This window comes from Agelaius phoeniceus, chromosome 27, assembly GCF_051311805.1.
Source record: "Agelaius phoeniceus isolate bAgePho1 chromosome 27, bAgePho1.hap1, whole genome shotgun sequence".
Classification (NCBI taxonomy): Eukaryota; Metazoa; Chordata; class Aves; order Passeriformes; family Icteridae; genus Agelaius; species Agelaius phoeniceus.
The window spans coordinates 5,110,570-5,138,225 of NC_135291.1; the positions used below are offsets into that span (position 1 = coordinate 5,110,570).

At 45.1% G+C, this 27,656-nt stretch overlaps 1 protein-coding gene and 1 long non-coding RNA gene across 6 annotated transcripts in view; one reads left to right on the forward strand and one right to left on the reverse strand.

The window, feature by feature from the left end:
- LOC143695937 (uncharacterized) overlaps positions 1-27,656 on the forward strand; it is a 297,449-nt gene that overhangs the window by 111,028 nt on the left and 158,765 nt on the right. The gene's annotated exons all lie outside the window — the stretch shown is intronic.
- Positions 17,622-27,520, reverse strand: LOC143695970 (uncharacterized). 5 transcript variants are annotated; one of them, XR_013185434.1, is made up of 4 exons: positions 26,168-27,520; positions 24,858-25,923; positions 22,343-24,770; positions 17,622-21,009 (listed from the first exon to the last, which is right to left on the reverse strand). It is a non-coding gene; the product is annotated as an uncharacterized LOC143695970 (long non-coding RNA). The 5 variants fall into 5 exon arrangements; XR_013185435.1 differs by having other exon boundaries at positions 17,622-22,526; positions 24,668-24,770; positions 26,168-27,512; XR_013185433.1 differs by having other exon boundaries at positions 17,622-22,539; positions 24,668-24,770; positions 26,168-27,512.

Sequence of the window (27,656 nt, forward strand, 5' to 3'; positions counted from 1 at the left end):
CACCTGTAAGGAAAGCCCTGTGAGTCTCTGAGTGCTGGAAGAGCTTTGTGTGCTGCTCCTGCTCCATCTTTAGTGCAATACAACAATCCACCATGGGAAGATCCACACTGGATGATCCTCAGTGATCCCTGTTTGGCAGAGCCCTGGTTACACCTGTGTTAGGTAGGGGGAAGGTGTTAGAGAGATTTATTTCCTCTCTCCTTGTCCTGGTTTGATTTGGTTGGTAATAAATTCCTTCCCTGTGCCCAGGCTGGGTCTGTGATGCCCATTTTGGTGTTTAGTGAGGAATCTCTTCTCATCTTATCCTGACCCAGGAACTCTTGGTTAAATTTTCTCTCCCCTGTGCCCCTGCAGGGGGCAGGGACAGAGTGGCTTTGGTGTCTTGGTGCCTGACATCAGGCCAGCATCACCCATGCCATGGGTGTCTTTCTGTCCCTGGCCCTCCAGGGAATGAGCCCCTTTGCAAAACATACAGAAGACCTTTCCCTGTTCCTTGTCCCTGCCCTCGGTGCAGTCCTATCCCCAGCACAGTCCACCTGTGCCGTAGAGCAGCTGTGCCCTACGGCTGCACCCCAGTTTAACAGCTACCTGGGGACAGCCCACTCTCGCCGATGGTGCTGGAAGCCAGTTGGGCCAAAGAAATCCGGCCCCACAGCGCCCATCCTTCACCCAGTGTGACATGCAAGAGCATCTGAAGTGAGGATTTCAGTGACCCCCAAGGGGAATTTTTCACAGGTACCTTGCTTGCACTGACTCTTTCTGTCTGTATGTGTGCCCCTAAACATATTTGTGACCATGATTGAAAAGGGTCTTGTCCAATTAAATATCTCCCAAGGCTGCAGCCATCTCAGTGGCCAGGACCAGAAGAGGCGTGGAGTTCAAATGAATGAGAGCATCCAGACCCAATCTTTCAAATGCACTGTATAAGGGGGGCTTGGGAAATAAACTGCCTCTGTTGCCACATGAAACTGAGGGTGAGTGGTCTCCGTCTCCTGTGCCCTCTCCCCTTGCACATGACCTAACACGTGGTGACCTCCAAGTGATCGGGACTCAGCCATAACCTGGCACAGAGCAAAGGAGACAGATGGCAAAAAGCCGGTACGGTGTTTAGAACCGGGAATATTACAGCGTAAAGCTGGGAATTAGCGTAGAACTGGGTTACAAGCTGTGTAAGAGCTGGGAATCAGTGTGGGAACCGGAATAAATACAGCATAAGACTGGGAATCGGCGGGACAGCCAGCATGGTGAAAAAACAGAACTTTGCTAAATAGACAGCAGAAAGTGCTGTGAGGTTTCTAGCCCTGTTTTTGTGGACTGCAATCACCTAGGAGACCATGGGAGCTTGGATGTCAGCACCAGAAAACTCTGTAGATTTTCTTCTTTAAAAGGAGAGGGATTGATTACAATGAATGAGCCCTACAAGCTTGGTTCACATGGTGTGAAAGCCATCAGCTGGTTGTATCAGAAGGGACTGTTTTAGATTTGCACTTTTGGGAGGGAGCTGGACAATATATATTTGCAGCAGCCTCTAATGGTGAGAACATCGGTGTTATAAAGCCTTGGTCAGCAATTATGGACTTGCTAAAACAGTTGGAATATGAGAGGCAAAGGAGGAAGAGGAGCAGCGCAGCCGCTCCTTTGTGTAATGCCGTGCGGGAGCCGGCAGGCCGTGTCCTGCTACATTGGGACTGCGGCTGAGAACTGCTGTGAAAAGCGCCAATCGCTTGTTGTTTTTTTTAATTTTAAAAGTTTAATAGTAATAAATGGTTATAAAAAAAGTTTAAAAGTAATAAAATGGTTATAAAAATAGTAATACAATTAGAGTAATAATAATTCAGACAATTTGAATTAGGACAATATGAGACAATAGAACCAAAGAGTTACAGACGTCTGGGTACCTTTTTCTGGGCAGTGTCCTTCCTGTGTCCTTTTTCTGTCTGAAAAATGACACCCGTTAACAAAGGATTAACCCTTAAAAGCAATAGCCTGTTGCATATTCATACACTTCATACATGATGCATAAATTCCATTCAAAAGGAGGATTCTGTCTGGTCTGAATCTTAACGGCGCCTTTGAGGTGGGAAGAAGTTCCTTTCTTCTGATAAGAGGGCAATAAATTCTTTTTCTCTGAAAGATTTAGGTGTCCTGTGGCTGCTATCTTGCTGCAAGTCCTTTCTTTTAAAAAAGTATCCTATATAGCATCGTTTATATTTTAACATTTTTTATAACCTAAAACTGTATTTAACACACTTCTTAAGAGAATTAATACAGCATTACTTTCTAACACAACACATATAATATTCATTTTAATATTTGCGAAAAGCCAATCATAAAATACTCATTTTTCCCAATCCCCACTCTTATTCTTTGTAAATTATTTGGCTTGAGCAATATTTCTTGTCTACTTGCATCTTCTGGACTATGCTGGCAAAATAAAACAGGGGATTACACAAGGAAGAAATACCAAAACAGCTGTAACACATAAAATGAAAACTCCTAATTTCTTCTAATACATTACTCCAGCAGCTAGGTTTTAACATTGTTTTCTAATTTTTGGACTGGTACCTGCTTTGGTTTTTTTTTTTTTTTCCTCTGATTTCTTTTGCTTTTTCTAGAATGACTTTTCTGTGGTCATCAATTTTCAACAATCTGATATATTAAACTTTCCACAAACACCCCCTTATTTAGCCAATAAATAATCTAAAGCCAACCTATTCTGATACACTACAGGTTTTGTTTGGCTTAGCTGACTTGATATTAACTCTAATGCCTGGGCGGCTCCATTTGCTGTCATTTCCATAACTGCTTGGAGTCTTGTAATACGACTCAACAGATAAATTGGGGTCAATACAGAGTTAAATTGCTGTGCTGGTTTTACCTTTTTGTTTACTATTTGTTTTTTTACCAAATCCTGAACTGTATCTTTAAGATTAAAGGTAAACCAAATCCATCTCTCTCCTTTTGGACATTCAATTCCAAATCTATTACCACTTTATCCTAAGTTTCTTGTAATCCAATAATTTTCTCCATTTTGCTTACGGCTTCTTAATTTGGATGGGTTGTATAACAGTGGCTGCTGACATGGGTGTGTGTAATAAAAGAGGAACTTTGATTTTTTTCTATGTGATGCTTTCCATAGTATTTGTGACACGATCTTGCTGATATCCCAAAAGGGAAAAGACAACAAATGAGTGCAAGAAACAGGAATAACAGAGGTCCAGTATGGCTTATACTCCCACCTCCCAGGCCTGTGAGGTTGCAGCCCACAGCAGGTGTATTTGATCTTCTCAGTGGCGAAATACAGAGGCCAATCTGGTCTTGCCCTCTATTTCCTTGTCACTTTCTCTTAACAAATTTTCAGGCAAGTTGTTTTTGACACGCCTTAACTGTGGTTTCCCACCGTTCCTCAGTTATCTCTCATTCAACAGGCACTAACAATTCCCATCCACAAAACAAAGTTATTACTTTAACACTTTTTGCAGTAAGAGCATAAATTTTGTGAACTACAATACTAATTATTCCCACAATTCAAGCATTTATTTATAACCCAGCTAGCATGTCCAGTATCAGAATGAATCAAATAAAGTTTACAGTATGGTACTAATGGAGATGGTAATTTCCCTTCTTCCCTGTACAATTCGCAGGCTAAAGTCAGAATACAAGAACTCTTTGACTAAAACAGTCTTGATCCTTCTATCTGAAGTATTCCTCCCCAGGGAGATGTTTTATTCAGGCAGTGCTTAAGACCAGTAATGTAAAGTTTGCCTTATTTCTTAATTGGGTGTTATTCTTTGTACATTTCTTGGATCATTTGGGTTTTCCCAAACCATTACCACCCAGTCCCCGTTTGAAATTCAATTTGGTATCACCTGGTTTGGTATCAATGGTTAGTCCATTCCTCAAATTCCTTCACAAGTCCTTTGATTCTGCTGGCTTGAATTCACCCTCTTTCTGTGATTCAGATTGCTGCTTCAGTAGTACCTGGAAAGGACTTCTTAATAGCACAGTGATAAAAGACAATACTGCATTAACTTTTACCATTAGCTTTCTTCAAAACTTTCTGGGTTTAGCGAAAAGCTTCCTCCACAGCTGCCTCTTCTTCTTGTATCCAGCTGTGCTAACAGCTGCAGAGGCAAATTCTTCTTTCTGTGAGCTACAGTTAGTTAAACAAGAAAGGCCAGGCCAATTTTAACACGAGATGAATCACATCTATTGCTTTTTACTTTTTGGGCAACATTTAACTGTTTTAGCCTTACAGACCCATTCCTCAGAAAAAAATCCTCCTCTTTCCCTTTTTTTCCCACCACATTTCTTTCTTTTTTCACCACATTTCTTTCAGTGCTGTTCCTCACCCTTCCCCCACTGCTGCCACTTTACTGCAGGGCCCCAGCCAGGGCAGATCCTGCCCCAGGGAGCCAGGCAGAACTTACAGACAGCCACAGGCATGGGGACCCTGGGGGCATGCCTTGGGTCCCTTTCACCCCCTCTCTCTCTCTTCTCTCTCTTTCTCTCTCTACCAACTTGCCTAGGCCAGTGCTGCCATCCTGGACTCAGGACCCCGCAGCTCGTACAGGAGTGGTCAGACACCTCCCAGCCTTGACAGCCCTAAACTTGGTGTCCTCAGGTGCTCCTGACATTCTTTTTTCCTTTTTTCCTTCTTATCCTCTTTTCCCTTCAAGGAGGGGCCGTTCTGATAAACCTTTTCCGGACCCCAGTTCGGCATTGAATAACCATATAACAGCCATGTGTTAAGACACTTCCCTGTCGTTTGTGCAGAAACCGCATTCACACTTCTGTTCTCCTCCAGCACCAAGACATCATCACTCTACATTCTAACATTCCAGAGTCTGCTAACTACCCCGCCCCCTTCTTCAACTTCTCTCTTTCTTCTCTTCTTACTTTCTTTTCTTTTCCCTATCTTTTTCTCTTTTCTTTGATTCAACACACCTTGGACTGTACAAGGTATACACACAACTAGTTTACTTCCAAAAGTAAGCTTACAACTTCCTTTTACTAGGATTGCAGTAGCTGTTATAGCTTAAATACATACTGGCCAGCTGTGGCTTACTGGGTCTAACATCTCTGATAAATAAGCTACTGGTCTCTTTACTCCTTCCCACTCCTGAATTAAAATTTTATGATCTACTCCATTTTCTACATTTATGTACAAATGAAAAGGGTTTTTCTAACAAGGATAAGCTTAACGTTGGTACTTAGGCTAGTTTTAACTTCCACTCTTTTAATTTAACATCATTTTCCTTTGTTAATTTTCTATATAAAAATTTTATTCCTTGTGTGTGCCCATTGTAATATATAGTAGAAATAATTCATGCTATTAAAGAATGTATGTTATAAAGATTGTAAAATCCAAAATGTGTCTCTGACCACCCCAGCCCGAGAGCAGATGTCGATTCAGATTCCAACGAATTCCCGGACATGGCTAAGATAACGATCGATGCTTTAGTGTAAGAATAGATGCTTACAGGATGATGATCACCGGTATCTCGAGTCATCAGAAACTGCCTAAGAGCGATCATTGCCCTGCCAATTGCATCAATCAAGATAGCCAGCGATTCCAGAATTACACATCTGAATACATGGCTTCCCTGGAGCCCATCAACACTGACTATCCACCTGGAGCCGATCTTTGTCCAGCTCTGCACACTAAAGGAACAGTGATGAATGTGAAGAGTTACAAAAAAAATTGGGACTCCTTCACCTCAGGCACAATAAACTGTATAAAACCTCGCCACAAGAAACGGTTCTCTTGAACAGGGGGGATTCTGACGCGATGGAAGTCAGATCCAGCTTCACCCAGCGCCGATCTGGGGCTCGACGCTGCTTCTTTGGCTGTGGTGGTTTCAGAGACCGTAATTCAGTCGCGCAGAAAGATTAGTAAATCTTTTTGCAATTTTTGATAATTTGGCTCATGATTTATCATATATAACAATTCTGGTGACCCCTATGTGATTTGAATTTGGGGTTTGGGGACCCCTTCCCAGCCAGAAGGCACCCCACTGATTTCAGCAGTCTGAACGGGATTGAGAGTTCACGAGACCAATCAAAAATCACCAAACTGAAACCAGAGCCACAGCCAAAGAGGGATAAAAATGGGCCCAGTTCTTGGAAACTTGCTACGATCCAGAGGGGATCTCTGAGCCAAGGTGCTTTTTTCCACTCAGAAATCGACGTGCATGAAGAATCCACACGGGAAAGGAACTGTGAGTATCACATGGTTGAGTGGGGTGTGACCGAGCGTGTGTGTAAGATCTGATTCTATCACGAAGCGCCTGTGGACCCCACGATTGCATTTCCACCATCCCACAAGGGACGTAGTCGGTCAAGGGGGAAGCGGACACTTTTTCTTAACACACGTGGGACCCAGGACTCATAGGGCGTTCAGGGGGAATCAGTCACAGTTGGGTGAGAAAGGGGAAAAAAAGATGGTCCTGGAAAATTCTAGGAGCCCGTCTGCCTTCTGATCTGGAGGAACAGGTAAGAACATCTGAGACCAGTCGAAAAGTCTGAGGAACGGTTCTCTGCATGACTGAGTAAGACTGGTGAGCATTTTGCAAGCTCAGGAAATTGACATCAGACAGAGACTCGGGACCCACATTGAGCGTCCCAACCGGAGGAGACAAGGTGAGAAAAATTTACAGACGGGATTTTTGGAAAAATGGGGTTGGGAAAAAGCAGGTTCCAGAAGAAGCCCCAACAAAAATCTCCCCAGGGTCCCAGGAAAGTTCTGCCAGAAATTCCAAGGGAAAGTCCGTTGGGATGGATGTTAGAACACTGGGATGACAGCCCCAGGAAAGTGGGGAGGTCCAAGGGGAAAATGATACATTTTTGCAAGGAAAAATTGGGAGGGAAAGAGATCAGAAAATGTATGGTTTAGCTAGTGTTTGGCACTTTTGAGGCATGGACATGTGAGTCCCTGTATGACCACGTATCCGATCACTGCCCGCAGGATTTCGAGGAAATTGAGTATGACGAAATGTGGAGGTACGCTTGTACAAGTTTATACCTGGTACGAGCTCTCAGACAGACGGCAAACTGGGGAAAAAGAGTGGGAACCCCTGGACAAGTTTCCACCCCCCTACCTTGTCCCTCCACCCCAGACCGGCCCAGGTACCGCAGGTGCCCGCCTTGCCTCCCGAGGCGGCGATCCCGCAGGGACAGGTCTCAGCACCACCGCACCCACCAGAGCTGGCTGCGGCGCCTTCTCTCCCATGTGAGCAGCCGCAGTCACCAACCCTCCCCAACACCAAAGAAAAACAGGTAATTTTCCCCAAGAAAGTCAGCTCTCCCCTGGCCCATCGAATGAGGTGGCGAACGAGGAGGGCAACCACTGGAGACAGTGAGGATGAGGAGGAGAAGCCTGGCATCTTTCTTTTACGGAAAGTGCCAACAGCTTCGGGAGCTATTGGTTTCATACACACGCCGATCAATACTGGAGACGTGAGGGCGTTCAAGAAAGAGATGGGAAAATTGATGGACAATCCTGTGGGGGTGGCAGAAAGACTAGATGAGTTTCTAGGGACCAGCACCTACACTTATGAGGATCTCAATGTGATCCTGAGGTCCCTGTTCATCAGTGAGGAGACGGACATGATCAGACAAGCCACAATCAAAGATTGAGAAAAGAGAAACCCCAATGGGGAAGCGGGGACGAGAGGTGGCCAAAACAGAAACCATCCTCGAGTGCCCAGGAGGAGGAAGAAAATGATAAATCTAAGGAACATGATAATTCAGGGTATCAGAGAAGCGGTATCCAAGGGGCAGAACATGAGTAAGGTACTCAGAGAATGCCAGGGAAAGCACAGGATGCCCACGGAGTGGTTGGAGAGGCTCTGAAAGAGCCTGAGAATGTATTCGGGGACTGATCCCAATTCTCCGATTGGGGCAATTTTGTTGAAAACTCAGTTTGTGGCAAAATCTTGGGAGGACATACAGAAAAAGTTAGAAAAGATAGGTGGATGGCAGGACAAGGGATTGCAGGAATTGCTCCGAGAAGCCCAGAAGGTCTACATGAGAAGAGATGAAGAAAAACAGAAGATTCAAGCAAAGGTATTGGTAGCTGCAGTGAGAGAGTCACAGAAACAGGAACAGGTCAAAGACAAGGCGAAAGCAGCGCCGGCAAAGAAGCAAAACTCTTCCCAAGGAAAAGGATCAAGCAACCAAAAGAAGGACTTTGAGTGCTATTACTGAAAGCAAAAGGGACACATCCGAAGGAATTGTCTCAACAAAGCCAAGGACCAGGAGATGTTTCAGGAAGATTAGGGGTGTCAGGGGCTTTTCAGTTTGGGGTCTGGAACACTGAGGGAGCCCTTGATAAAATTAAGAATAGGACCCCACAGGCAAGCGTTGTGGTTTTTAGTAGATTCTGGGGTGGAACGAACCGCAGAGCAGCAGCTACCACAAGGGTGTTCTCTGATGACGACTCAGTGATTTAATTGGGGCAAAAGGGGAACCCTCAAGGTTCCGATCATAAAAGATGTTGAGATAGAGACGGAAAACAAAAGATGTACAGGAAATATATTATTGATAAGGGACGCAGACTTTAATTTGCTAGGGCGGGACTTGATGGTAGCCCTAGAAAACGGCTTGGCAGTGGAAGATTCCTGGCTCAGGGTGAGAATGTAAAAACTTACCACCCAGGATGAGGAGAAAATAGATCCGAAGGTTTGGTATGTCCAAGGGGAGGCCAGGAGGCTGGACGTAGAGCCAATCCATGTTGAAATTGAGAGACCAGAGGACCCCATTCGGGTCAAACAGTATCCCATACCCATGCAAGGGAGGAAGGGATTGAATCCAGTGATTGATGAATTAATAAAGAAAGGAATGTTGGAGCCGTGCATGTCCCGGCACAACACCCCAATTCTGGCTGTGAAAAAGATGGACGGTAGCTACAGGCTGGGGCAAGATTTAAGTGCTGTGAATCAGAGAACTAAGACTTTGTTCCCCATGGTCTCGAATCCTCACACCCTGCTGAATAACATTTCTCCCGAGGACATGGTACAGCATGATTGATTTGAAGGATGCTTTTTGGACCTGTCCTTTAGCAGAGGACAGCAGAGATTACTTTGCGTTTCAGTGGGAAGACCCAGAAACAAACAGAAAGCAGTAGCTCAGATGGACATCGTTGCCTCAGGGCTTTGTTGATTCCCCAAACCTTTTCGGGCAAGCACTTGAGCAGGTGCTGAGTCACTTTGTACCAACGGAGGGGACAAAATTGCTACAATATGTGGATGATTTGTTGGTCGCAGGTCCGAGGGAGGAGGTTGTGAGGGCAGTACCATTGAACTTTTGAACTTTTTACGGGAAAAGGGGTTGAAGGTGTTGATGTCGAAGTTGCAATTCACAGAGACTGAAGTCAGGTACTTGGAACATTGGGTAACCAAGGGAAAAAAGAAATTGGATCCTGAAAGGGTGGCAGAGATTATTGCCTTACCAGCCCCGCAAACAAAATGGAAGTCAGACAACTTTTGGGGTTGTTGGGATATTGCCGGCAGCAGATTGAAGGATACAGTGAGAAGGTGAAGTTTCTATACAAGAAACTCACCACGGACAGACTCAATAGGACAGAAAAAGATGAGGATGAGTTTAGGGAAACAAGGAAGCACTCACAGCAGCACCAGTGCTGAGTCTCCCTGATGTGAAGCGACCATTCCAGTTGTTGTGGACGTGAGCAATCACACAGTACATGGGGTGCTGACACAGGATTGGGCGGGGGTCAGGAAACCTGTGGGTTACTTGTTGAGGCTTTTGGACCCGGTCAGCAGGGGCTGGCCCACATGCTTGCAAGCAATCGTCACTGTAGCACTGCTGGTGGAGGAAGCTAAGAAAGTAACTTTCGGGGCACCTTTGGTAGTATTTGCACCGCACAATATGCGGGGCATACTACAACAGAAAGCAGATAAATAGCTCACTGATGCTAGATTGCTAGCGTATGAGGCCATTTTGATTAATTCACAGGATTTGGAATTGTGAACAACAACCGTGCAGAATCCTGCGAAATTTTGGTTTGGGGAAGCTTCAGAGGAACTCATTCATGATTGTGTGGAAGTGATTGAGTTGCAGATGAAAATTGGAGAGGATTTGGAGGAGGAAGAATTAGATTAAGGGGAAAATTGGTTTGTAGATGGGTCAAGCAGGGTGATTGACGGGAAAAAAAGTCAGGGTACGCAGTCGTAGATGGACGAACAGGAAAAGTGATTGAAGCAGGTCCCCTGAGCGCGGGTTAGTCTGCACAGGCTTGCAAACTGTACGCAGTTCTGAGAGCCTTGAAAGGACTGAAGGGGAAGAAGGGAACAATTTTTACAGACTCTAGGTATGCCTTTGGGGTGGTTCACACCTTTGGGAAAATCTGGGAAGAAAGGGGGTTGATCAACACATGGGGACGGGGACTGATGCACAGGGAATTGATCCAGCAAATTTTGGAAGCAATAAGGGAGCCGGAAGAAATTGAGGTGGTCCACGTGAAGGGACACCAGGAAGAGATGCAGTTCCGAACCCAGGGAAACAATTTGGCAGACCAGGAAGCCAAGACCGCGGCACTGATGACAGTGAGTACCCCGGAGATTGAAGGGATCGAGGTCCCAGATGACCCTCCTCAACCCTCCCAAAAGGAGATTGAAAGCTATGAGAAGACTGGGGGGAAATTGAAAGAAGGTAAGTGGAAATTGCCAGATGGGAGAGAACTAGTATCTAAAGGTTTTACGAGGAGGATTTTGAGGAAACTGCACCAGCAAACACACTGGGGGGCACAGGTCCTGGCAGAACAATTTTTGAAATTTTTCAGGTGCAGGGGAATTTACGAATTGGCCAAACAAGAGGCAAAAGGATGCCTGATTTGTCAGAAAATTAACAAGAGCAAGGCAAGACAGGCCATTCTGGGGAGTCACCCCATTGCGTACCGACCATTTGAAAAGATTCAAGTCGATTTCACTGAATTGCCCAAAGTGGGGAGGTTCAAATTTGTGCTGGTAATCGTGGACAAATTGACCCATTGGGTGGAGGCTTTTCCCAGTCCATGGGCAACGGCTCAGACAGTGTCCAGAAAATTACTGGAGGAAATTGTGCCCCGATATGGGGTGGTGAATTACATTGATTTGGACCAAGGAACTCCTTTTACATCAAAAATTATTAAGCAGATGGCAGAGGCACTAGGCATTCGGTGGGAATACCACACTCTGTGGCATTCCCAGAGCTCAGAACAGATGGAAAGGATGAATCAGACTTTGAAAGTGCAGTTATCTAAATTAGTTTTAGAAACTCTGATGTCTTGGCTGAAATGCCTACCTTTAGCCTTGCTTAATATCAGGACAATGCCTCATTTGGAGACGGGGCTCTTACCGTTTGAAATGCTATATGGGATGCCATATAGACATGGAATGCCAGTGGGACACCCCAGGCTTGAGGACAGCCAGATTCAACCATATTTGGTTGCAATCAACAAAAATGTACAGGAACTAAGAAAACAAGGGATAGTATCTCAAAGCACTCCTCTGGGATTTGCTATCCACAAAATCCAACCAGGTGACAGAGTGCTTGTGAAAACGTGGAAAGATGTACCCCTCTCCCCACACTGGGAAGGCCCCCTTCTTGTCCTTCTGACAACAGACACGGCCATTTGGACTGCAGAGAAAGGCTGGACACATGCGTCTAGGGTGAAGAAAGTCGAACATCAGGAGGAAGCGCCCAAGTGGAGGGTCAGCTCCTTCCCCAGGTGACTTGAAAATCAAACTCCAACATACTTGTAAATGACCACAGCAAAAGGGTAGGTTGTATACTGTCTGACTGTGTATGATATCTGTCTGTACATTTTAAGTGTGAGTATTGTCAGGGTGTTTTTGTTGTACACTGCAGAAGGGACAGAGGCCAAAGGGATTGTGCAGACAGTGTCTGGAAGAGGAGCTTGAGCTGACTGACCATATTCTAACCCTAGCCACAAATTTAAGAATCATTGAATTGGACTCGCAGGAGTGGTTTCACAGTTTTCAGAATGGGGTGCATCGAAAGCTCAGGTCTAAGGCAGAGATTCTGGATGTGAAGTGCCAGAAATCAATCAAAGTACTGTGCAGCTCAGATGCCGTCAAAGTTTCATGGTAGGGCGCCTTCAAAAGGAGGTATGCAGCGAGGTCAGAGAATATATTCCCTGAAGAATACTCCTGCTGCTGTGAAGATGGTCTTCCTCGCCACTGGTGGCACCCCAGGGAGCGGAGGCAAAGGCAGAGGAGTACGCCTGGTGGGAATCCTGATTGGCCTGAGCGTAGCCATGTGCAGGACGCAGAGTCTGCACACTGAGGTCTTGATGAGTGGCAGAAATGAAAACTCCACGGACGAGTGCAATAAATGCACTCAGGTGGTCCCGACTGAACAAAGGGACGGGGAACCCTCAGCATACCAAGCCCCAGAGGAATGCATCAGGGAGCCTGGCAGGTACTGTTGGGTGAACGGCACAAGGGTCAAATTGTGTAAATTGGACAAAGGAATCTGGTGTTTCAATCCAGAGGTAGGGACACAGAATGGGCAGTCAGGCAAGCACCAACATCAGATTGGTGGAAGGATGGAAAAGGAATGTGGAAATAATCTCAATCCCTGTTTGCAATCTATGTAATCGAACTATGTGGGTTGGGGGAGAAACAGAATCAATTTTTGTTGCATATCACCAGGTGAATCCATTGTGTTATGACAATGCGAGACTGGGGATGTGTGTGATGAATGGAAAAATGTACCAGGTGGGAAGAAATGTTAAATTTGACAGCAAATTCGCCCTAAGCAGGGAACCGATCATATTTGATTTAGCACAGGCGAACGATGATAGAGTATGCCTGCAATATGATAGGGTTGTCTGCTTTGCTAAAAACAAAGACGGTGCGGATCCTGAGGGAAAAATGAGGGAAATTACTCAGGAACTGAAAAGAAGGGAGTCAGAATTGAGGAAGAAAAGAATAGAGCAAGAGAGATTGAAAACCCTGGGAGAGCAGTATGAACTGCTTGAAAAACAACACGCTGATGGGGAACTACCTTCCCCCAATTGAAACTTATTTATTGATTTAATGCAAGAAATTGCAACAGAACTGGAATTGTCAAATTGGTGGATTTGCAGGGGGCTGAAGTCAGCAGAAAAGTGGCCATGGAAAGGGGAAGGTTTGGCTCCAGAATAACTTCTGAAATGGGACAATCCGAGGGTCTCAAAATTGGCACAGAGACCTGAGGGGTGGGTGTTGGATCAAAGGGTGATTGGAACCATTTGCATCAGTCAGGAAGGAAAGGAATATACCGAAATGGTGGGATACACTCTGTGTATAACTACCCTGACGGTAAATTCAAACAATAAGGGCAAGGTCTGGCAGCCAGAACCCCCTACAGGGTATTGGAGCCGGAAAAATGAGACAAATTGTGAATGGAACAAAAGGATAGCACTTTGCTGGATCAAAAGTCGTGGAGCCAACCCTTATCAATCCTTGGAGGGCCTGAGAGAATACTGGGGAGACCCAGGGAAAACTAACATTAGATGGAAAGCTCCGGATGGAATCTATTGAATTTGCAGGAAAAAGGCATACAGCGAATTACCCCCAAGGTGGAAAGGATCATGCACTTTGGGCATGATCCAGCCGGTGTTCTTCACTCTCCCTCAAACAAAAAGTAACCTGCTAGGGGCTCCTGAGGAGAGAGAAGAAGTCTGAAAAAGATGATACCTGTCATAAGTGGTAGGCAAACTTGGGGGGAGGAAGAGTGGCCAGCAGCGAGATTGATTATTATGGGTCAGCCACGTGGGCTCAAGATGGAAGCTACAGATATAAGACTCCGATTTATCTACTGAGCCGACTGATCAGGCTGCAGGCAGTGGTAGAAATTGTATCAAATCACACCTCAGAGGCCCTGGATTTATTAAGTTGGCAGCACACCCAGGTATGGGCATTTGTGTACCAAAATCGAAAAGCTTTAGACTATTTGCTGGCCAAAGAAGGGGGAGTGTGTGGGAAGTTCAACCAATCAGAATGTTGTACTGAAATTGATGATTATGGGGAAACCATAAGAGGATTGGCAGCCGAGATCAAGAAGGTGGCCCATGTCCTGGTTCAAAAATAGAATTCGATTTTACAATCATCATGGTGGGGCAGATTGTTTGATGGGGCCTGGTGGAACAAAATAATATTCTTTGTGCTGTGTTCAGTAGCCGTAATCCTATTTCTTCCATGTCTAATTCCTTGTTTTATTAGACTGATTCATTCCGTGGTACAGGGGATGCAGATAGCAATTGTACCCATGGACCCAGAATTGGCTTCCAGAAGAAACACATCCAAAATCATGAGCCTGGGAGAGAGAAAGTATGTGAGCAATGCTGCAGAAGTATTGGCAAAGTTTGAGAAATGAGTCAAAACGAGTGTTAACAATACTGATTATCAAGGGATTCCACAAGGAGAGCATGGGATGATTTAATAAAGTTTTGTTCTCTTTGTGGAAGACCCATAAAGGTGGCGGGTAGATGTAGAAATGAATAGATTTTAGCAATTTGGGTTATAGAGGAAGCATGAATTAATGTGGTGATATTAAAGGGGAGGGATTGTAATATATGGTAGAAATAATTCATGCTATCAAAGAATGTATTTTATAAAGATTGTGAAATCCAAACGAGTCTCTGACCACAGGCAGCCCCGAGAGGCGGATGCCTATTCAAACCCTAAAATTCCAGGAGTCGGGCTAGATAAGGCACTTTAGCCCAAGAACAGACGCATCTAACGCGATGATCACCAGTATCCTGAGTCATCAGAAACTGCCTAAGAGTGATCATTGTCCCACCGATAGCATCAATCAAGATAGCCAGAGTCGCCAGGAAGATACATGTGAATACATTACTTCCCCGGATTCGATCGATCAACGCTGGCTATCAGCCAGGAGACTGCCTTTGTCCAGCTCTGCACAGGGAAAGAACTAACTATGAATGTGAAGAGTTACAAAAGAAATTGGGACTCCTTTGCCTCAGGCACAATAAACTGTATAAAACATCCCCGCTAGAAGTGACTCTCATGAACATGGGGGGATTCGATGTCATAGAGGATGGAGCCAGGTTCACCCGGTGCTGATCCCGGGCTCAATGCTGTCTCTTTGACTGTGGTGGTTTTGAGGACTGTATTTTGGTCGCAGAAAAAGATAAATATTTTCACATTTTTTTATAATTTGGCTTTTGATTGATCATTTATAACAATTCCTTATGAAAATTATTACACAAATCCTGAGTACCTTACAAGGTTTTCTGATGCATGTTTTCTAATATTTTCTTAGTAAGTGTTTTTATTAAGTAATTGTCTTCCATCAAGAAGCTTCCATTTCCCAGATCCTTCTTGCTCTCTTCCTATCTTGTTAAATTCTTTTTTTCTCTGCTTCACTAAGCTTTGGAATTTCTAATTTTTCCTCATTTGGAATTAATATTAACATAACTCTTTTGGCCTATTTTCGGCTACATTTTTAGCTTCCTGGTCTGCCAAATTATTTCCTTTTATTTCTGGGGTAATTCCCTTTTGGTGTCCCTTAATATGTACTATAGCTATCTCTTTCAGGTAATTTTAATGCCTCTAAAACTTCTAAAATAAGTCTCTTATGTACTAATCCCTTTCCTCTTGAATTAAGTGATCTCCTCTTTCTTTCCAAATTTTTCTAAAGGTATGTACTACTCCAAAGGCATACCTTGAATCACTATATATAGTTCCTTTCTTGTGTGCTAAATATTCCAGTGCTCTTTTTAGAGCATATAATTCACAAGTTTGAGCTTACCACTTTAAGGTTAAGTTCTCTTTTTGAATAATTTGCATGTTTTTCCCATCAACTTCTGCATATCCTGTATTTTCTCCTTTTGTAAGGATTTGTGTCTCTGTTAGCTAACATAACTCCCAAAGGGTAATTTTGGGGTATCCCTGCTAGTATGCTTTTTACTCCTTTTTTTTTTTTTTTCCTGGTATCCAAATTACTGGTTTCAAGATCTTATCTATTCATCCCCTCATCCCCTTCCTCTGTTTTTCACTTTCTTTAACAACCTAAATACCACTTTCTTCCAACCACAAAAAAAAAAAAAAAAAAAAAAAAAAAAAAAAAAAAAAAAAAATCCAAAAATCCCCTTTTCCTCACAAAACTATTTAATACAATACACCTCCCTCCAAGGAGATACAGGGAATTTTAAAATAAACAATCTACACTACACATACTTTCATTTGTCTACATTGACTCACTTTTATTTCTCATTCACTTCCACACATTCTTTCACACGCTCAGGACACAAAGTGGATCCCTGTTGACAGAGAATCGCGGGTCCCTGTGGCCCCCTCCCCTTGGCGTTGGCCTCTGGGTCTCAGTATCTCCCGGCCTCCTGGGAGGGCCCTGACTCTGCTGCCTCCGGTGCCCGTTCACCTGTGAGGCTGATTTGTGTCACTCACACTCTTCAGCTACGGCCCCCTCACAGGCCCGGGGGGACAATGGCCCGTTTGCAGTCACACACATGCTCTGTCGCAGCCCCCACCTGCCCCGGGGAACAATGGCTTATTTGCAGGTCACCTATACCTTATGTCACAGCCCCCACCTGCCCTGAGTTGAGGCTAATTTTGTGCATGACTCACTCTCACACACAAGAAAACAATAAGGTACCTTTTACTTTCAAACCATGTAATGCAATTTTAGGTGCCACTGGCCAGTCCCCAGTGCTCTTGGGTATCCCTCAATCCAGCTGTGTTGTACAACCCCAGATTCTCTTGGGCATTTTTATTCCTCAATCTAGCTGTGTTGTACAACCCCAGATTCTCTTGGGTATAACCTCAGTTTAGCAGAATTTTGCTTAACCCTGAATGCTCTTGGAATGTTAATCCCTCAGCCCAGCAGGTTCAATTCTGGATGCTCTCAAGCACTCTTATCCCTCAATCCAGCAGAATTTTTAGGGGCCCCTTCCACACTTTTTAATTTATTTTATTTCACTCTCCCAGTGGATTATGCCAGGAAAACCCTCGGCTTCCTCTCTCCATGGGGTCCCACCCCTTGCCTAAGACCCAGTCCCAGTTTCCCCAGGAGGGGTCCTCTCACTCTTTTTATCTCTCACTTCATCTCTGTACTGGCCGTTTTTCTCGCGAAAAAACAAAAATGCAGCATGGGAGACTCCTCACTCACTTGGCAGGTCTGGGATCAGCAGCCTGCCTCTCAGCCACACACGCACATTTCCCCCCCTTATCTGTCCCCGTTCAAACAAGTACTTACCTATCCTTTGTCCTTAATCTTTGTTCTTCATGTACATTTTCATTTTAGTGGCCAATTACTGTGGTTTTAGGGAATCCCTTCCCTTTTCTTTGTTTTATTGCCTCCTTTTGTCCAGATCCTAAGCTGCGTCTGTCAGTCACATTTAGAGGAACACAGAGTGAGGCTGCCAAATAGGGCAGGGAGCGCCTTCCTCACCCTGATTTCCCTAAGGCACCGGCAGCGAGGTATTATAACCATCCTCTGTTACCATAATTGTGAAAAATGCTAATCACTTGTTTTTAAATTTTTTAAAGTTTAATAGTAATAAAATTGTTGTGACTGTGTTCACATGGGTCTTAGGATGAGGGAAGAGACGACGATCTGACTCCATGTTTCAGAAGGCTTGATTTATTAATTTATGACATATATTAAAACTATACGAAAAGAATAAAAGAAAGGATTTCATCAGAAGGCTAGCTAAGAATAGAAAAAGAAAGAATGATAACAAAGGCTTGTGGCTCTGACAGAAAGTCTGAGCCAGATGACTGTGATTGGCCATTAGTTAGAAACAACTAACATAGGCCAATCAAAGACCCACCTGTTGCATTCCACAGCAGCAGATAACCATTGTTTACATTTTGTTCCTGAGGCCTCTCAGCTTCTCAGGAGGAAAAATCCTAAGGAAAGGATTTTTCATAAAAGACATCTGTGACAAATTGTTATATAAATAGTATGTGTGAGTACCCGCTTCCTCTCCTTAAAAATTATCCCACATACATAGTCTCTATTTTAACTACAAAAACTACATTTTAACCACAAAACTACATTCACCATACTATCAAAATATTAATAATAATTAACACAACATAACATTCTAACATAACACATATAGTATTCAGTTTAATATTTGTGAAAAGCCAATACATATAATATGTATTTTTCACACCTATGATGCGAAAGGAACTGTCAGTGAAAAGAGCGTTAGCATGTTTCCTCTGCTGGTAGATGGTTGTATGGTGGAGCTTCTTCAGCACATGTCACTGGTTCTTGTTTCTCTTCATCAATGAGACCAAAGTTCTCACCTTCCAGCCAGTTTGTAATTATCTCCAAAATCCCAGGGCAATTCGGGTTTCCAATATGGGTGTGCTGTGTGATGAGAGCAATCCATTTACTCCATGTAGCACTGGTGGCATGGCGGGTAGAGGGAACCTTTCTTTTTAACCTTTCCACCCCAGGACTGGTAGTCCGGGTGCCAGGAGAAGTTGTGCTTCCATGTCAATCACTTCTGAGGTGGCTTGGACTCCTTCATAGGCAGCCAAGATTTCTTTCTCTGTGGGAGTGTAGTTGGCTTCTCACCCTCTGTAGCTTCAACTCCAAAATCCCAGTGGTCAGCCTCAAGTCTCCCAGGCATCTTCTGCCAAAGGCTCCAGGAGAAACCATTGCTCCCGGATGCAGAGTAGAGCATGTTCTGCACCTCTGGTCCCATCCTGACTGGGCCAAGGGGTACTGCATGAGCAATCTCCTGCCTGATCTGGGCAAAGGCTTGCTGTTGCTCAAGGCCCCAGTGGAAATTGTTCTTCTTGCGGGTGACCAGGTAGAGAGGGCTCACAGTCTGACTGTACTCGGGAATGTGCATTCTCCAAAAGCCTACAGCACCTAGGAAAGCATGTGTTTCCTTCTTGCTGGTTGGTGGAGACACTGCTGTGATCTTGTTGATGACCTCAGTGGGAATCTGACACCGTCCATCTTGCCACTTTACTCCTAGGAACTGGATCTCTCGGGCAGATCCCTTGATTTTGCTCTTCTTGATAGCGAAGCCGGCTTCCAGCAGAATCTGGATGATCCTCTCTCCTTTCTCAAACACTTCCATCGCTGTGTTCCCCCACACAATGATGCCATTGATGTACTGCAAGTTCTCTGGAGCCTCACCCTTTTCCAGTGCACTCTGGATCAGTCCATGGCAGATGATGGGGCTGTGCTTCCACCCCTGGGGCAGTTGGTTCCAGGTGTGCCACACACCCCTCCAGGTGAAAGCAAACTGAGGCCTGCATTCTGCTGCCAGAGAAATAGAGAAAAGCACCTTAGCAATGTCAATGGTGGCGTACCCCTTTGCTGCCTTGGACTCCAGCTCGTACTGGAGTTCCAGCATGTCTGGCTGATTTGCGGAAGCAAACAAACTCCACAACTTTTGTGAAAGTTGTAAAGCCGGTGTGTTTATTACAGCACTGGATGCATGTGGGAATCGTTCTCCTAAAATGACATGTGTACCTCTGGGAACTCCAGATCCTTTTTTATCTCACTCTCAAATACATATGCATGCAATTTCACAATAGGTTCATACATATTAATTCTATTGATTTTGCGTGACATTTGCCACTAATTTTTCTTTATCAGAAAGAATTCCTGGGTCATCCTGCCCTTTTTCCCCATAGCAGCCTCTCCATGTTTCAGAGTTCAAGGGACCCCCCCCCTTATGTCTTGTCCTTCAGCTGAAGCAGTTTCTCTGAGTATAGGCTTTTTGCGAGAACAGGCAGTCAGACTAAACAGCTATGTTTGCAAGCTATAGTCTTAATTCAAAGATGTACAAGATGTACATTTCACCCAAATCAAAATGGATTTCTACTCTGGAAAATTTCCACTCTGTCTCATTCCCCCCTTTCCTAAAAGGAAGAAGTAAATTCTTTTATTTAATGCAAATCCCTACGATAATTAGTGTGCTTTAATGCTTTACCCTGTACATTGGATAAGGATGTTTCTCAAGCATACACAATCTTTAACCAGTATATACAAGCACGGTTTTCTGGTTAGTACCTGAATGAATCTCAAAGTGGCAAATACTTGGTTCAGTGTCAAGACACACATCTTGAGCATTAATAGTATTGCTTCCTAGTTGTTCCCTAGTAATACAAGATTCTAAGTTTACTGTTTGCCACCTTTCATTCACCTTTCATGCCCACACCCTATGTTCTGAAGGGTAGAGAACGATTTTCCATTATTTAATCCTAGTGCAATGATGGGGTGGATAACGTAAACAGTGGCATTATGTATGGTAAGCACAAAGGCAGTGGCCACATTAGAAGCAGGATCATAGGTGAAATTTACCATAGTCCACCAGGACTGAAACTTCCTTTCAAAATCAATCACATTATCCCAGACAATCTTCTGAATTTCAGCTGGAAAATCACCTTCACCCCCTTCCCATATGAGCAGAGCTGCTGTTGCCTGCATCCATAACCGTGCTTGTATACAACTGAAAACTAAAGACACATTATCTTGAACCATACTAAGCACTTCTACTATTAGCTTGTGGTCTTGGTCCCCGGCCTTTTCCCACTTTGGCAGTACTTTTGAAATCTGCCACTGGCTATTTCCTAATGCCAATAGAGATGACTGTAAAGGCTGCTTCAATTTTGCTAGGCCACCTGCTGCAGTGGCCAGATTTCTCATAGATCCAGTATACTGATTAAAACCTGGGACCAAGGTCATTCAGCATTGTCTTGGACAGAGATACTCCAAGACTTCAATTACAATTATATACAAAACTATTCTATAAATAAAATTACAAACTACGCCCCCCCCAGTGCAATACACTCATTTTGCCCAAGTAAATTTCAGTCTCAGTTCATTGTCTCTGGGTGTCAATTTCCAAGGGGCTCCTGGGGCCTGCTTCATTCGAGTGTGGTGGATCCGGGCATTCTGCTTCTTAATCTTGATTGCAGTGAAGATGGTGAGAAGCACCTGGAATGGTCCTTCCCACTGTGGTTTCAAAGTCTTTTCTGTAAGAGACTTAACGTATACATAATCCCCAGGCTGTATGTTGTGTACTGGTCCATCTAGCTCCCTGCTCCGAGTTCCAGCCACACGTTTTTCATTTACTCTGAGCTGTTTAGTTAAAGCCACCATGTAGGTGGCCAATGCTACCTCCCCAATGTGGGTAGACATTTCCTTTTGTGTTCCATAAAGTATTTCAAAGGGACTCAGCCTTTCTTTAGCTCTAGGTTTAGTTTGAATTCGCAACAGTGCCAGTGGAAGAGCTTGGGGCCAGGGCAGACTAACTTCCTGTCCCAGTCTTACAATTTGCTGCTTTATCAGATGATTCATTTTCTTGGCTGCTCAATTGGGGCAGTATGGAGTGTGAAGTTCCCAATCTATGCCCAGGTGGCTACTCATCTGTTGCACTATTCTGGAAATGAAATGTGATCCTCTATCCAAGGATATTGTGGCTGGAACTCTGAAGTGTGGTATTATTTCTTGTAATAATACCCTGGTCACCTCTCAAGCCTTGACAGTTCTGGTGGGGAACCCTTCTGGCCATCCTGGAAATGTATCTGTCAATACCAATAAATACCAGTACCCCCCTTTCCTTGGGAGTTCTGAAAAGTCAATTTGCCACTGCTGTCCAGGCCCATGGCCCCTCCCAGTCTGATCAAGTTTTGGTCTGGGGGTATTTTTGGGGTTAGTCTGGAGGCAAAGATCACACTGTCACTTGAGAAATGGTGGCATATAAATTCCTGGCAACGATTCTCTCAGTCAAATAGGTGTTTAGGGCATCCCAGTGTGTTTTCTGGTGCTCCTCCCTTACTAGTGACTACAACAAATGGGAAGGGATTACCAGCCTCCCTTCAATGGTAGCCCACCCTTCTTGGTTGTATGTCCCTTTTTGATCTTTGATTAGTTTTCTATCTTTCTTATTGTATTCTAGCTTACCTTCAAGGGAAATTTGTCCACCTGGAATTAGAGCTCCTTTAATAGTTACCTCACCTTCCACTGCTTCCTTTGCCTCTCTATCTGCCAGCTCATTTCCTTCTTCCAATTCTGAGCTCACTCTCTGCTGTGTCTTAATATGCATAATTGCTACCTTTTCAGGCAGCTGAACTGCTTCCAGCAGCTGGATTATCTCTTGTGCATGTTTGATGTTCTTTCCTTGTGAGGTCAGCAGTCCCCTCTCTCCCCAGATGGCTCCATGTGCATGCATGACTCCAAATGCATACCTCGAGTCTATACAGACATTTATTTTCTTTCCTTTTGCCATTTCTAAGGCAGAAGGAAAGAGAATCAGTGCAATTATTTTGGCCTTCTGTGCAGAGGTGCCTGTTGGCAAGGGTCCAGATTCTATTACCTCTCTGCAGGTAGTGACTGCATATCCAGCGTGTCGCTTTCCACTGGCAACGTGGCTACTCCCATCAGTGAACCAGGTCTCTGCACCATCCAAAGGAGTGTCCTTCAAGTCTGGGCATCTGGAGTAAGTAGCTTCAATGGTCTCCAGGCAATCAATCGTGGTGTACTGCTTCTCCTTGATCCCACTGAGAAAAGAAGCTGGGTTCACAAGGTTAGTGACTACAGAGTCCTTTGCCCAGCATTGACCTCATACCTCAGGTAGATTACTTTCTGTTTCACTACCTGTGCCTTTTTTTTTGATACTCTGTACCCTTGGAGCCCCAGGAAATTCAAAAGGCTCACTGTCCAGGCCACACATGCTTCCCTCGTCTGAGTGGCTATCAGGAGATCATCCACGTACTGCAATAGCCTTCCTTCCTCTTGTGGAGCTTCCCAGGACTCTAGGTGTTTTGTAAGTTGTTCTCCAAACAGAGTAAGGGAATTTTGAAGCCTTGAAGGCCTTGAGGCAACACAATCTATGTGAGCTGGGTTTTGTGCCTGCTTTTAGGGTTTTCTCATTTGAATGCAAAAATTTTCTGGTTGGCTTAATGGATAGGGAGGCTAAAGAAGGCATCTTTCAGATCTAAAACAGCAAACTAGGTTAGCTCAGGTGCCAAACATGTTAGTAGGGTGTATGGGTTTGCCACAAGGTGTACTGCCTGACCCTAGCTGGTTGTTTTCCTTAACTTGCACAGAAGGTGCATTCTCTGCCCTCCCTGCTATGTTAGAGGCCCATACCCCAGGAAACACTGGATCCATTATTTTCTTGTTAATTTCATCCTTATTTTCAATTTCAGTTTCACTAATTGTTAAAATTAAGCTCAGTGTATCTACATCTTCTTGATCCTTTACCCCTAAAATAATCTCCCCATCTTTAAATGTGATCTTTGCTTCCAGCTGCTCCAACAAGTCCCTACTCAACAGGGCCTTTGAAGAGTTGGGCAAATACAAAAAACTAAGAATATTTTGATGGTTTGCAAAATATGATTTATCAGATTGGCCAGTTGCCCCCTTACCATAACATAATCATCTGTTATAGGCATCAAGGCTTTATTTAACACTGAGTTTGCTGCCCCCGTGTCTACTAAAATGTCCATCTTAGTTCCCATCTTTCTACCCCATCCCATCTCTTTGCCTTAATTCAAAGTCTTGGGGTATAAAATAGGCTGAGCACACTCAGCTTTAATTATTTCTGCTAGGTTTCTTACATTACTTGAAACTCTCTTTTCTAATAATTCAAACACCCTGTTACTTTGCTTCTCGTGACTGGTTGCTACTAAATTCCTTAGAGCTCTCTGAGTAGCCTTGGTTGCCTTAGAATAACATAAATTATAGAGTGCCTGTCTTGGTCTCTTCCACCTAAACTCTGCTTTACAAAATCTCATTCTTTTCCAGTTCTCTTCCCGCACAATCTAATTCAAGCATTTTTTCTACTGACACTCACTTGGCTGGCTTGCAAAAAGCTGTGCCTGTTACAGCAAAACTCTGATATGCCCAAAAACACAGACACAGACACACACCCCCCACATCTCAAATTCATGAGAGTCAGGGCTTAGGTTGCTGTGGGAGGGGAATTCCTGGAATTCCTTTAATTTGTTTTACCACATTTAAATATAAATCACCATACTGCAGTTTTTCCACGTAAAATGCTACACTTTTTGCAAACAAAATCCTAAAATCTTCACAAGCCTACAATACCAAGAATCAAATTACCACAATGTGGGGGAAGAACCACACAAACTCACTGGGAAAGGGGTATCTCTTAGAAGTGCCCACTTTTCTTGACACAACCCAACATACAACACTTCAGCATCTACCCACATCAGCTTATCAGCTTCTTCTGGTCCTCACACACTCTGGACACAATCAAAATAACAGCACACAGTAAAATTCCAGGGACCAAGTCCAAACTAGTGGGGCAGAGGAATCCCCTGAGTTCATCTAGCCACAGTTAAAATGTGCACAATCTACACAAATCACACATCACCACCTTTAAACACAATAAATGAATAAATGTCCTCACCCACGTTTCTCCACTTGTTCCACTACTCCGTGGGGTGTTCCCTGCCCCCACAGCCTGCCCCAGCCGGTGCTCCGGGCCTCACCTGGACGCTTCAGACACGCGTAGAACTGCCCCTGCATGCTGTGGGTACACTCGCTCGCTCGCTCTCTTTTATACACCACGCACTCACACGATTACAAACACACTAACATTAACCACACACTGCATTAACCATACAATGTCCAGACACCACAAGCACACAAAGTTCATGTTCACTCAGCTCACCCCAGAGTCGCTAGCGGCCGCTCTATTGAACAATGAACCTGTTCCCAGTCACGCTATCAATCGGGAACCTCTGCCGCCAACCATGCTCCTGGTCGATGTCTGCCTGCAAGCACAGGGACGAGGCTGTGCACTCAGACGTCTCTGAGTGACTTAGCAGCCCTGTCTCCCCCGGGCCCTTTGACAGACATACCGTGTATCCACACACCAGCAGATCGTTGTCTGTATCCACAGGAGGCAAGCCGAGATGGAGCAGAGCTCCTCCAGGAAAATTCCAGGGTGCACCCAGGAGTCCGTCCTCCCTTCCGACCCTGAGAGGACAGACAATCTCCTGGCTGGCTCGCCAAAATGATTAGTGGAAAAAAAAGAGAAACTCCACAACTTTGTAGAAAGTCATTAAGCCAGTATGTTTATTACAGTGCTAGGTGCATGTGAAAATCGCTGTTCTCCCTAAAGGACATGCGCATCCCTGAGAATTCCCCCTTGCTTATACACATGCATATAGTCTCATTCATATTCATTTTACTGATTTCACATTGCAAGTTGCAATTAGTTTTTATCAGTCCTTGCGCTTTGCGCAGAGAGCTCTCTGGTCATCCTCAGCCTTTGCCCCCGACAAAGACACCTCTGCTTATCTCAGGAGTTTGAATTCCTTCTCTTGGTCAAGGCCATTCTGCGAGCACAAGATTTTTTGGGTTTTTTTTTTCTCTCTTGCGAGAACAGGGAGTCTTAAGCACAGATAAACAAGTTACAGGCTCAGAACAGCACATTTCACCTAAATCCAAAAATGTATTTCTATCCTGTTAAATTTCTACTTTGTCTCACCCATCCAAGGAATGATGTGCTCTGACTCCATGATTTCAAACGCTGAACAGATGCTTTATTCTATACTATATTATACTACATTAGACTATTGCTATACTAAATCTATACTAAATTACATACTAAAGAAAAACCTCTGACCCTTTACAGACAGTCACGACCCAGCTTTGACCTAATTGGTCAATCAGTCCAAACAACCATCACCAGTGTCCAATTAACAAATCACTCTTGGTAAACAATCTCCATAACACATTCCACATGTGCCAAACAACAGGAGCAACAAGTGAGATAAGAATTGTTTTCTTCCTCTCTGAGCTTTCTCAGCCTTTCCACAGCTTCCCAGGAAAAATCCTGTGAGAAAGAATTATGTCTCTATTCAAAGAAATGTGAATACCACAGGGATTTGTTCTCCCTGGTCTCCATCTGAAGCTCAGTGCCTGCAGTAAGAAAAGAAAAGGAGAGGAAGGAATGAGGAAGGAAGGATAGAAAGAGAAGAGGAAGGAGCTGTGGACAAGGACAGGATGGGATTTGCCTCCGTGCTAGAGGGAAGGGGAAGGGATCCCACCAATTCATCCCTGGCAGGATGGTGTCGGCAGTGGGATTGTCCTGCAGCCAAGGGCAATGCTGGGCTGAGACATGGAGAAGAGGAGAGGGGGAAAGGAGCAGTAACTTCCTCCTCACCTGCCTCAGTCTCTTATGCCATCTTCCTTTTCCTTGCAGCCTCCTCCAGCTCCATCCAGACAAAGTTTGGGATTGACAAATCCTGGCTTGGGGGAAAAACAACGGGTGAGACCCCTGGTCCTGCTTCCCAAGTCCAGCTCAAAAAGCAACTGCCCTGTTCACAGTTGGATGGGCCCAGACCCTGCTCATCTCCAGCCTCCCCCACCCCTCCAGGCTGACAGGATCCCTCAACTCCGGGATTGGTCTTTGCTGCTCTCCCCACTCTGATGCCAATCAGAGTCCCAACACCAATGTCCCCCCCAACTGGTACCACTGCCCCAGCCAGTACAGACAGTTTGCCACAGGAACCTTCCACAGTTCTCCAAAGAGACATCTGCATCTCAACTTTGGAGCCCTGCAAGATCCAAACATCCCCTCCTCTAAAAACAAAAAACCACCCCAATGGATTTGGGGCAAGCTCCCCCTACCTGCTCACCTGAGGGATCTGGGGGGATAGATGCTGTCACGGCCAGGGGAGCTGCAGACTCAGCGGGCAGGTGGGGAAACAGGTGTGGTTCTGCTGGGGCTCCTCCTCTTTCTCCTCCTGTTCCTCCTCCTCCTCTCCCACCTCTTCCTATTGCTCCTCCTTCCAGATCCACTCCAAATCCCACCTCTCCCCATGGCTGCAGCACCAGTGGCATTTGGGTGGAGGGAACCCCCCATGAGCCCCCCAGGGATGGGCAGGGGGCTTGGGGACCCACTCAGTGTGGATCCTTTTCCCCCCAGAGTCCCAGGGAATCACTCCAGGAATCGAATGATGGGGACACAATGGGATCTCCATGAAATTGCTCTTTTTCTGTTCCATCCCTACCTTTCCCTCTCCATACCCATCATTCCCCCAACCCAAAGACCCACCCTCAATTTGTGGGTGCCAGCCCTCCCGTGCTCTGAATCCTCTTTTCCCCTGCTCTTCCACCCCTTCCCTATTGTGCCTCCAGCCCCAACCCTCACCCCTGTGCTTGGTTTTGGGGAAACCAGGCCCCTCTGGCTCAGTCTGGGGGGGTCACATCCCCCCTTTCCCTCAATTCTGGCAGCTCTTGGCTGCTTTTTCCTGGGAGGAATCCCTCAGTTTTGGGACTTTTGGGGTTTAGCTTAAAAGTGTGACAGCTCTCTCTGGCTTTCCCTTCCCTGCTGTGGCCTCTCAAGTGCCTCTGACACCCTGGGGGTGCTGGGATTTTCTTCCTGGGGACGAGGATGTTCATCCCCTTCCAAGAGCCCAATGCCCGGCTGGGGCTCCAGTTCAGGGGGTCCTTGAGCAGCTGCCCCAGAACCTCCCCCAGGGTCTCCCAGCACAGCCAGAGCCACTTGGCCTGGGGTCCCCAAAGGCCTCAGCAAGCCCCAGGTCCCTCCCAGGAACCCTCAACCCCCTTAAACCCAGCATCCCCCACATCCCCTGCAAGTTCCCCCCATGACCCAGGCCATGGCCATGTCCCCACTTGTCACTGGCCAT